The following is a 12525-nucleotide window of genomic DNA, read 5'->3' on the forward strand; positions in this document are numbered from 1 at the left end:
AACTTACTAATGTTGGTAAATATATGCTTGCAGGATAGACGAACCTAGCTCGGTTGTGTTGGATTTGTGCTAAGCCTGATCATCCTACCGACTCGTGCCCAATTTTACTTGAAGACACAACTGTACAATTAGATGCCATTGGGAACTTCCTAGGGCCACCTCAAAATCGTTATGATCCATATTCAAACACGTACAATTCAGGGTGGAAGGATCACTCAAACCTGAGTTATGGATCGAATCCTTTGTGACAGCCCTAAATTGACCCTAGTCGGAAAGTGGTTTCGAGACCGCTAAACCGACTCACCGAAGTATTTGAGTATTATATTTATTGTCTAAAATATGTGAATATGAGTGTGTGAAAGTTTTAAGCTTCGATTTAGTCAATTGCATGTGAATTTAGTTAATAGGACTTATGTGTGACATTTTTGAAATGTGATAGGTTAATCTATAAGGATCTATTAGTGCATGTTATGAAAATAATGGGTTTGCATGTCAAATTTCCACCTATGACAAGTAGTGGCCGGCCATGATGGGTTATATACATGCAATATGTATTAATTATTAGTTAGTAGCTTTATATTTTATAACATAAATAAATAAAAAAAGGAAAAAGTAATTGAAATAAGGAAATGAAGGGTGATGAAAACAAAGCTTGAGTTTCTTTCTTCTTGGCCGAATGTAAAGAGGAAGATGGGAGAAAGGCATTCGGTCATCTTAAGTTAGCATTAAGGTAAGAAGTTATGTTAATTCTTGAAATTTTGGTTAATCTTGAATGAGGTATCAAGTTATTTTAGTAACCCATGTTGAATTTTTGATTGTGGGAATGAGTAGGGCTTTCGGCTATGGTAATTAATAAGGGTGATGGTTGTTGTTTCATGATAAATTTAGATGAACAATGGTAGATGAGTGTTTGAACTATACAAATGAGCATATGTGAGCATTGGGTGCTAAGGGAAAAGAATCGGCTACCTTATTATGTACCAAGACCGAATGTGAATTTGATTATGTTTGAGTAATTTATGTACTTAAAATTGATGTAGTATAAGTTACCATGTTCTTACCGAAAATGTAATTGATAAAGGAGGAGTTTGTTATTGAACGTTAGGCTAAGTCCCTAGTGGATGGATGAATTGATAATAATTGTGTATAAAGATTTGCTTTACTATGTCTTTGTTAACAAGATGAGAAATGAGTTAAGATGGTCTTAGTGTACCGATTAGGACCTAAGGAGTTGAGCTTATTGATAGTATAGATTTCTAATGCACCTATGGTAATGGCCGAACATGTAGTTGTTTAATGTTTGAACAAGTGCCGTTTAGGTGTTCTAAATTGTCTAAATTAGATGTTAATCATCTAAGGGTTCGGCATTGTGCATTCTTGTTAAGAGTTTGATTTGAAATCATGAGGTTTTGTTGACTTGTGTTTAAATGGCATTTGGACATGGTCTATGAGTGTTTGCAAATCCGGTTTAAGTGCATAGGTGCTAAATACTTTGTATTGGAAATTTTGATGTATAAGTAGTAAATTGATTCAAATGAATTGGTTCTAAAATGTATATGAATGCCGTATGATTGTGTTTGATTGGGGAGTAAATTGTTTGATTTAGCTCAAGAGCTTAGAGGATCAAAGTTGGATAAGGGAAAGGAAAAAGTGATTGAATAGCCGTTGAAATCGTTCGACAACCCGAGGTAAGTTTTCGAGTAATGAAACTTAGTTTATGATTTGATTAAGTCATGACATATAAGCATAACAAATAAACGGTGATATAATGATTCTACTTGAATTGTATATTGAGGTGATTAGTTTATACCAATGACGGGTAGCCGAATGTGTATAGAGATCATGTTATAAAGCAAATCAAAATCATGCTCTTTGTATGTGGCTATTGAGCCGAAAATGGTAATGGTTGATAAGCGTCTTGTGTTTGAATTCTAGTTATGATAATGAAATATGGATGTGTCATGATTTATTGGTATATGTGCTTGATTATTCGGATGATATCCGGGCTAAGTCCCGAAGGCATTTGTGCAAGTTACTATATCCGGGCTAAGTCCCGAAGGCATTTGTGCTAGTGACTATATCCGGGCTAAGTCCCGAAGGCATTCATGCTAGTGACTATATCCGGGCTAAGACCTGAAGGCATTTGTGCAAGTTGCTATATCCGGCTAAATCCCGAAGATACTTGGGTTTGGAAGCGAGCGATCTTGCTGTAATAATTTCAATTAATACGCTCATAAAATACAAACGATAAGGTATGTTTCGTATATGCATCGGAAAGGTTGATTCCTTTCAAATAGTACTCGCTCAATTGATTAACGAGCTTCCGGCCTCTAGTTAGGTTTGATACCCTGTGTATGAATATATTGGTTGAAGCGTGAAGAAATTATGATTTTGAGAATGTGCATATATGAAATTATTCATTTAGTCATATGAACGCTATACTTTAGTCGTAAATAATTTCGTTACTCAAAGCTTACTAAGCATTAAATGCTTATTCCGTTTCTTTAATTCTCTGTTTTATAGATTTTTGTTCGTCAGCTATCGGACTCGGGATTGTCGAAGTCAAAGTCGTCCACACTATCTAAGCCCTTTTGGTACTCTTTTAGTTAAATGTTGATAATGGAATGTATAGGACTAACCTTTGTTGTTAATCAAGTACCTTTGGTAATGTGTATATATTCGGATAGCCATGCGAAAATGGCTTAAATATTTTGAGCATAGTATTAAAATCATTTTGTATATATATGGTTATTGAGAGGTGTGGAAATGCTTGGCAATGATTAGCCATTGGAATGGTTAATCACGATCATATTTGGTGCTATGTATGTCAAATGGCTAGTTGAATCATGGAAACTATGAAATAGGTGAAATTTACCTTAAAATAGATGCTAACAGCAGCAGTGATGTGAGTTTGAAAATTCACTAAAAATAGTAGGAATGTAATTAAATAATGAATAAATTATGAAATCAAACCTTGATGAGTCTATTTTCATATGGAATAATAGAAACGACCATATGATCCGTATTTTATGAGATGTTTAAGTTTTCGTGAAACAGGGCCAGAACGGTTACTGGATCCCCTGTTCTGACTTTGGAAATTTACCATAAATTAACCAGAAATAATTAGAAGTCATGCTTTATATGTACAGATTCATTTTTGAGTCTAGTTTCATTAGAAACAAACGGCATATGTATTGAAGCCCTGTACAGGGAGATATCTAAGTCGTAATGCATGAAGGTCAGAGTAGTCGAACCCTGAAACAGGGGAGAATTTAACTAATAAACTGTACTAATTGGCCCAACCAAAAATTCTAGAAAAAAATATGTATATGGATATGTGAGTCTAGTTTCAAGGAAAATTTACAGAATCAGTTTTCGAGTTTTGGAACTTGAGATATGATTTTTATGGTGACAGTGATGCAGTTAGCCAGCTTGTCTGGAAATTTTAAAATGAACTGTGTAAATAAATGAATTAAGTTCGTTAACACCTCGTGTTCAACTCCGGAAACGGTCTCGGGTGCGGGGCATTACATCCTTGATATAATCAACCATATCAACCAACCACCTCCGCCTCAACTGTATCAACCTCTAAAGTCATGTCTTGAAGCCATAGTAAAGAGGTTGGTCTTTAGTACCAAAAGGTTCCAACAAGAGTCTGAGGCGCACTTCCAAGAAATTGATCAACAAATAAGTAAGTTAGCACTTACAGTTAGTCGTTTGGAGAACTAAGGAAAATTGTCATCTCAAACCAAGTCAAACCCACGTCAAAATGCAAGTGTTGTGACTGTAAAGATAAAAAAGAGTTAGAACTAGCGCTTGGCACTAGTCAAGACCACGACGTTGAACAGGTAGTCAAACCAGCAGCTCCCACTGAGCTGGCACCTCATAAATCATTTGTTGTACCTCCCCCATATCCTAGGAAGGCTCGCCTATGTTAAAAAGGAACGAGAGGAAAAAGAAATCCTTGAGACATTCCAGAAGGTAGAAATTAATATTCCTTTACTTGATGCAATTAAATAGGTTCCACACTATGCAAAAATTTTGAAAGAATTATGCACTGGAAAAAAGGAACTCCAAGGAAACAAATAGGTGAATGTGGGAGAAAATGTTTCTGCAGTGCTACAAAGAAAAATCCTGCCCAAGTGTAAGGACCAAGGTATGTTTTCTATCATGCAAAATAGGTAACATTGGCATAAAGAAAACCATATGTGATTTGGGAGCATCTATTAATGTAATGCCTTTATCTATTTTTAAATTGCTAAACACGGGTCCTTTGAAAGAAACAGGGGTGATTATTCAATTGGCAGATAGGTCATGCGTATATCCAGAAGGGGTACTAGAAGATGTCATTGTAAAGGTAAATGAACTAATTTTTCCTATAGGCTTTTACATCATCGATATGGAGGATGACCACTCAAAAAATGCCTTTGATATTCTACTTGGGAGACCATTCCTAAGTACCACACGTATAAAGATTGATGTTTGAAGTGGATCCCTTACTATGGCATTTGACGGTGAGGTGGTAAAGTTTAATGTTTATGAGGCAATGGGCCAACCCAACACAATGTCGAATATTTCTAGTGTTGATATTATTGAACCACTAATGAAATTTCATTTTGAGTATCATGAAGAGGATAGGTTAAAACCGTATTTTCTAAAAGTTTAGACCTCAATACGATGGAAAAATTGAATGAGATAATGACGTTCAGAGAACTGATTCGGGAAACCGTTGTTCTATTTGAGACTCATCAATTCCCTAAAAGCCAAGGTAAGTACTTTGAACTTTCTCCTTCTAACACTAAACGGTTGCCTTCTATTTTGCAGGCCCCAGATATAGAGCTTAAACCATTGCTGGAACATTTGAAGTATGCCTATCTAGGTAATAGAAACACTTTACCAGTAATAGTTTCCAGTAAAATTTCGGGTTTGGAAGAGAATTTACTACGAGTCTTGAAAGACTACAAAAGGGATATCGAATGGACAATCGCCAACATAAAAGGATTAAGTCCCTCGACTTGTATGCATAGAATATCGATACAAGAAAAGGCAAGCCCAAAGAGAGAAGCTCTAATCCACTAATGATGGAGGTTGTCAAAAAGGAAATTCAAAAGCTACTGGACGTTAGGATGATCTGTCCAATTTTCGATAGTAATTTGGTCAGCCCAATTCATGTGGTACCCAAGTCTAAGGCTAAGCTTAAAAAAATATTTTATTTTCTTAAATTTATTTTTGCATTTTTGAATATGTTTTTATTTTATTTATTTTTTGTATTTTCTTATTTTATTATCTTAATCGATTTAAAACCCCTATTTTTATTTTCTAGCATTGCAACGCACTGGTCGTGGGTACGACTGTTACCACGACAATGATTCTGGTCACTAGAAAAGGCGAAATTAGACAATCAGTCTCTGTGGATTCAACCCCATTACTCTATATTTAAATTTACTGTTACTTTGTCGTAGGAATTTATATTTGGTGGTTTCGACATCCATCAAACTGTGACAATAGTAAAAGTTTTCAACACACATTTTTTATGCATAAAATCAATTCTATTCCACTTGAAACAAAAAAAAACTAAAGAAAAAAATTAAAAACACAACTTTATATATCAACATTTATTACCCTAAAATTTAAAATACTATTTAATTTAATTTATATTTTAATTTTATATATTTTTTATAAATAGAATTTGAGTTGATTATATTTAATAATAAATCTAATAATAAAAACTATTTTACCTTTGAATATAATAATAGTGTGAAAATAAAATAAAATAAAATAAAATAAAGAACACACAAATTTTTACGTGGAAACCCTTTCGGGAAAAAACCACGGGCAGAAGAGAAGAAAATTCACTATGTCGAATTCGAATTTTTATAAGAGGAATAGACTATGTCTATTTATAGGCTTGTAAAGTCATATTCTAGTAAGACTGAAACACCTTATTCTAATCAATATAAAATAGATGGAGTTTAATAAGGTTTAAAAAACCTTATTCTAAAATAAAATAAAAGAAGTGTAGTTCTATATGGATTTTAGTTCTATATGGATTTTACTTTTATTTTATTTTACCACTATATTTTATTTAAATAAGGATTTAGGTCATTTAATTCTAACAATCTCCACCTTGACACGAATTCTCAATGAACAAGTTCTTCATCGTGAACTCTCAACGAACAAGTTCTCCACCTCTTCCATGAAACCCGTTAAGGGTTTAACTTCAACAATGGACACCAACCAAGTCTAAGAAATGCTCAAACTTGGTTATAGGAAGTAACTTAGTCATCATATCTGCAGGATTTTCATGAGTACTAATTTTGCTCACAACAATATCACCACGAGCAATAATATCACAAACAAAATGATACCGAACATCAATGTGTTTGGTTCTTTCATGAAATATTTGATCTTTTGTAAGGAAGATTGCACTCTGACTGTCACAAAATACTGTACTGATTTGAAGGTCTTCATTGAGTTCACTAAAGAGTCCCTTCAACAAGATAGCTTCTTTACAAGCCTCAATAATTGCCATGTACTCAGCTTCAGTGGTAGACAAAGTGACTGTAGTTTGCAAAGTAGCTTTCCAACTGATTGCACAACCTCTAATTGTAAAGACATAACCTATGAGAGATCTTCTTCTATCAAGGTCTCCAGCAAAATCAGCATCAACGTACCCAATAACTCCATCTCTAGTTCTTCCAAACTGTAAGAAAACATCAGTAGTACCTCGTAAGTATCTTAAAATCCACTGAACTGCTTTCCAGTTTTCTTTATCGGGATTCGCCATGTATCTGCTAACTGCACTGACTGCATATAATAAATCTAGATGTGAACAAACCATAGCATGCATGAGAGATCCCACTGCACTACAGTATAGAACATGTGACATGTACTCAATCTCATCATCTAATTGTGGAGACAAAGCTGATGAAAGTCTAAAATGGGCTGCTCAAGGAGTACTAACAGGCTTAGCACTCTGCATATTAGACTTGCAAAGAACTTTCTCAATGTACCCCTTCTGATTTAGGTACAATTTACTTTCTTTTCTATCTCTGAGAATCTCCATACCAAGTATCTTCTTTGCTGGTCCTAAATCTTTCATCTCAAATTCTTCACTTAGTTGGGCTTTGACCTTTCTTATCTCTTATTTATCTTTTGCTGCTATCAACATGTCATCAACATAAAGAAGTAGATACACAAAAGAACCATCACTGTTTTTCTTAAAGTAAACACAACTGTCAAAAATACTTCTTTTGAAATCACGAGAAGTCATAAAGGAATCAAACCTCTTGTACCACTGTCTTGGTGACTATTTCAAACCGTAAAGGGACTTTTTCAGCAAGCAAACATAGTCCTCTTTTTCTAAGACTGTAAAACCCTCTGGTTGTTGCATGTAAATATCCTCCTCAAGTTCTCCATGCAAAAATGCAGTTTTTACATCTAACTGCTCAAGCTCCAAATCATGCATGACCACAATACCAAGCAAAGCTCGAATCAAACTATGCTTAACAACTGGGGAGAACACATCTATGAAGTCCACTCCTGGAATTTGACTGTAACCCTTTGCAACAAGCCTTGCTTTATATCTGGGTTCTTCAACTCCTAGAGTCCCTTCTTTCTTTTTAAACACCCATTTACAACGAACAACCTTTGTACCTTTTGGAGGTTTCACAAGATCCCATGTTCTGTTTTTGTGGAGTGATTCCATCTCCTCTTGCATAGCAAACATCCACTTTTCTGAGTCTTCACAGCTAACCGCCTCAGAATAATTAGATGGTTCTTGATTCACTTCTATATCTTCAGCCACATTTAAAGCATAAGTAACTAGATTAGCCTCGACATACTTCTTTGGAGGTTTAATTTCTCTTCTAGTTCTGTTTTTGGCGATAAAGTATTGTGGTGAAAAAACAACTCTATTCTCAATTTTTGTACTGACTTGAAGAGTCGACTCTGTATTAATCTGATGTTCCACCTGCTTTTGATTTTCTTTATTGGAAGAGTTTTTAAGAGATAAGTTAGGTAGTATAGCAGTTTCATCAAAAACAACATCTCTGCTAATCAAAACTTTTCTATTTTCAAGACATCATAACTTATACCTTTTTACACCAGTTTTATAACCAAGAAAAACACATTTAATTGATCTCGGTTCTAATTTTTCATTATCAATATGAGCATACGCAGGACACCCAAAAATCTTTAAATTAGAATAATTAGGAGGATTACCACATCATACCTCTTATTGAGTCTTTTTCTCAATGGTAACGGATGGGGATCAGTTGATCAAAAAACATGCAGTAGAGGCTGCTTCGGCCCAAAACGAATTTGGTAAGTTGGCATTTGACAAAATACATCGAACCTTCTCCATGATCGTTCTGTTCATTTGTTCTACAACGCCATTTTAATGTAGAGTATGGCAAACTGTCAAGTGTCTCACGATCCCTTCTAACTTGTACAATCTATTAAACTCATCAGAACAGAACTCTAAGCCATTGTCTATGCAGAGGTATTTTATTTTTTTCCCGTCTATTTTTCAATCATAATTTTCCAAGACTTAAATGCGAAAAACACATCATTTTTCTGCTTCAAGAAAAACGCCTAAACTTTTCTGGAAAAATCATCAATAAAGGTTAGCATATAATTAGCTTCACCTATCGAAGGCACTCTGGATGGCCCCTACAGATCAGAATGAATATACTCTAACTTTCCCTTTGTGTTATGGATTCCTCTACTGAATCGAACTCTCTTTTGCTTCCCAAAAACACAGTGCTCACAGAAATTCAGTTTGCAAATTCCTAACCCATTAAGAAGTCCTCTTTTGCTCAATTCTGTCATGCCATTCTCACTCATATGCCCTAGGCGCATATGCCAAAGTTTAGTAATATCATCATCTGACAAGGAAGAGGAAGCAACTGCTGCATCACCAGTAACAGTAGAACCCTGCAAAACATATAACTTGGTAGTCTTTCTCTGCCCTTTCATCACAACAAGGGAACCTTTGGAAATCTTTAAAACCCCACTTTCAGCTATGTATCTATACCCTTTTAAATCAATAGTACTCAACGAAATTAAATTTCTTTTCAATTCTGGAACATGCCGTACGTCACTAAGTGTTCTGACAACTCCATTAAACATCTTAACTTTAATTGTTCCAACACCTATGATTTTACACGAAGCATTTTTCCCATCAAAACAACACCTTCAGACACTGTTTCGTAAGTTGTAAACCAATCCCAATTGGGATTCATGTGGAAGGTGCAGCCTGAATCAAGTATCCACTTCTCGCTCACTTTAGAATTGTTGATTGAAGCGACTAGAAGTTCACCATCGCTGTAGTCTTCTACAACATCAACTTCACCAGAATTTTCTGGTTGTTTTCCCTTTTGATTCACAGCCTCCCTTTTAATCTTGTTCTGTAGCTTATAGCACTCAGATTTAATGTGCCTTTCTTCTTGTAGAAGTTACAAGTTTTACCTCTGTTTGAAGACTTTGATCTACCTTTAGATTTACCGCGAGGATTCCGTTCCTATGTCCTTCCATGATCATCATCAACATCCCAATCTTGTCTCCCACGAACAATGAGACCCTCTCCCTGAAAGTCGAGTTTAACCAAAAGATGCTTCATCTTATCATACAAGGTCAAAGAATCATAAACCTCATCAACTGTGAGAGACTCGCGGCTATATAAAATCGTGTCTCTAAACGTTGAATAAGACGGGGGCAACGAACAAAGTAGAATCAACCCTAGATCTTCCTTATCATATTGAACCTCCATGGCCTCCAAGTTTGAGAGAATTTCTTTAAACACTGTTAAGTGTTCATGTACAGACACAACTTCCTCAAACGATGAGCATAATGACGCTGCTTCATATGTAACTTGCTTGTTAGAGTTTTCGACATACATATTTGTTCTAGCCTCTTCCATAATGCAGCGGCGATTTTCTCTTTTCATCACATCCTGCAAAATTTCGTTGGACAAATGCAGATGTAATTGTGTTAATGCCTTTCGATCCTTATGCTTCTTCTCTTCATCTGTTAATGTTGAAGGCATCTTATCTATCCCTAGTAGGGCATCCTCCAGATCCATCTGCGTAAGAACTGCTTGCATCTTAATCTACCACAATGCAAATTTGGTGTTGCGATCCAACAGCGGAATTTCATACTTTAAAGACGCCATTACCATGATCGAGATGAACAACCCGGAAGCTCTGATACCAATTTGTGTAAATAAAATAAAATAAAATAAAGAACACACAAATTTTTACGTGGAAACCCTTTCGAGAAAAAATCACTGGCAGAGGAGAAGAAAATTCACTGGTAGAGGAGAAGAAAATTCACTATGTCAAATTCGAATTTTTACAAGAGGAATAGACTATGTCTATTTATAGGCTTGTAAAACCATATTCTAGTAAGACTGAAACACCTTATTCTAATCAATATAAAATAGATGGAGTTTAATGAGGTTTAAAAAACCTTATTCTAAAATAAAATAAAAGAAGTGTAATTTTATATGGATTTTACTTTTATTTTATTTTATCACTATATTTTATTTAAATAAAGATTCGAGTTATTTAATTCTAACAAATAGTAATAATAGTTTAAATATAAAAAAATATTTTAATTTATAAAAATTAATAACTATAACATAATATTAAAAAATACAATTTAATATTTTATAAATAAGATTTTACATTATATTAGAATATACTTATAATTGTTTAATTATAAAAATTATATTTTACAATATATTGCGATTTCTATATTTGTTATTTAGCCTTTAACTATCTATAATCTATATATATGCGCACAAGTTTGAAAAAAAATTAAATAGAAGAGAATATATTTTCATGATATTGCTAAATTTAAATATTAAAATATTTATAATTTATAAATTTTGAAAAAAAATTAAATAGAAAAGAATATATTTTCATGATAATGCTAAATTTAAATATTAAAATATTTATAATTTATAAATTGTGAAAAAAAATTAAATAGAAAAGAATATATTTTCATGATATTGCTAAATTTAAATATTAAAATATTTATAATTTATAAATTGTGATGATTGCACATTGTGATGATTTAATTTAAATAGGATTCTAAGCATAAAAGAAGAAAATGTATTAATTAATATTAGAGTTTTATATCAATTAAAATTAAAATTTGTCATACCCTATAAATCGGGTTAAAGGAATTGGGATTATGAAAACCAAGAGTAGTCATGCCCCGATTTATAAGATTATCTTTGAGCGTTTGTAAATAAATGGAGGGTTTGAAACGGATACCGAAATTAGGGTCATAAATAATTAATTAAATTATTAAAATAATATAATCAAGTTTTGTTTAATTAATTAATCTAAAATGAAACCTAATTACGAGGTTTAATTTAAAAATAGTGTGTTTTAATTGAGTTAGGACCTAATTGGAAAATGGGGGAAACAGAGAATAACCAAAAGGGCAACCTACCTAGCAAACTTTAGCTCGCCAAATACACTTGTGAACCTACTTGCAAGGATCTGGCAGCCCCTTTACCTCATCTTTTGGTGTACACTACTTTGTCGAAACACTTGGTAAACTCCTTGCTGATACCTTTTTTGCAAACTCCCCAGTTCATCGAAGTACTGGGGAGCCCCTAATTCACCGAAACACTGACGAATTCTCACTTGCGAAGCCAAAACTTCCAGACTTGATCTCGAGATGTTACAACTTTAATGGCATGAGTCGAACCAATCCATAAGTTAAGGAATGATGATTGCTTTAATTCAATCCAAACAAATCTCCAAGATCTCTTGCTAGGTGAAGTTTAGATGTTAAAGATAGGCTTTCCAAGATCTCAATTAAGTAAAGAAAATACAGCCCAACATATTTGTTGCCAAAATCTTCCAATTCAAACATAACAGTTTTTTTTAGTTGACAGTGCTACATTTAGTTAGCATTGGTTTAAGCACTGGTCCAGGCACTCCTTGAAAAACGTCTCAACAGTCTATGTAGTTTTGGGCTTGGGTGTCTTTATTGTTGGAAAAATCAAGTTAGGAAAATGATTTATAGTTATAGCAAAAGTTTAAAAAATTTCAAAACCAAATCGATTTGTGATATTTATATCAATAATTTTTTACCGAAAAGTGCTTGTGCTTTGTGCGAGACAGATTCGAATTGATCCTAGCTTTCAATCGAACAATCTTCTTCACTATTCTCATACCACAAATTGTATCGAGTGTGGGCTTGAGGAACATGAACCAAACACAAAATAGGAAATGATATTATTACTTTCAGCAGGAAAGTAATTCTATAAATAGAAACCGACAAAGATTATAATTCCCAAAAAATAGAATTTATTCTAAGTAAACAAATTATCACTATCTTCTAGCAGAATAATGATAACTGAATAATCAAGAAGTATTTATTTGAGGTCAACTGATGCCATCTATTTATAGGAAGAGATAGATGAATCTTAGAAGAATCTTAGTTAAATAAGGCTTAAACAAATAATATTATTTAAATAAAAAAACAATCCTACTCTAAGTAGAG

The sequence above is a fragment of the Gossypium hirsutum genome, chromosome A02 (genome assembly GCF_007990345.1).
Source record: "Gossypium hirsutum isolate 1008001.06 chromosome A02, Gossypium_hirsutum_v2.1, whole genome shotgun sequence".
NCBI classification, from domain to species: domain Eukaryota; kingdom Viridiplantae; phylum Streptophyta; class Magnoliopsida; order Malvales; family Malvaceae; genus Gossypium; species Gossypium hirsutum.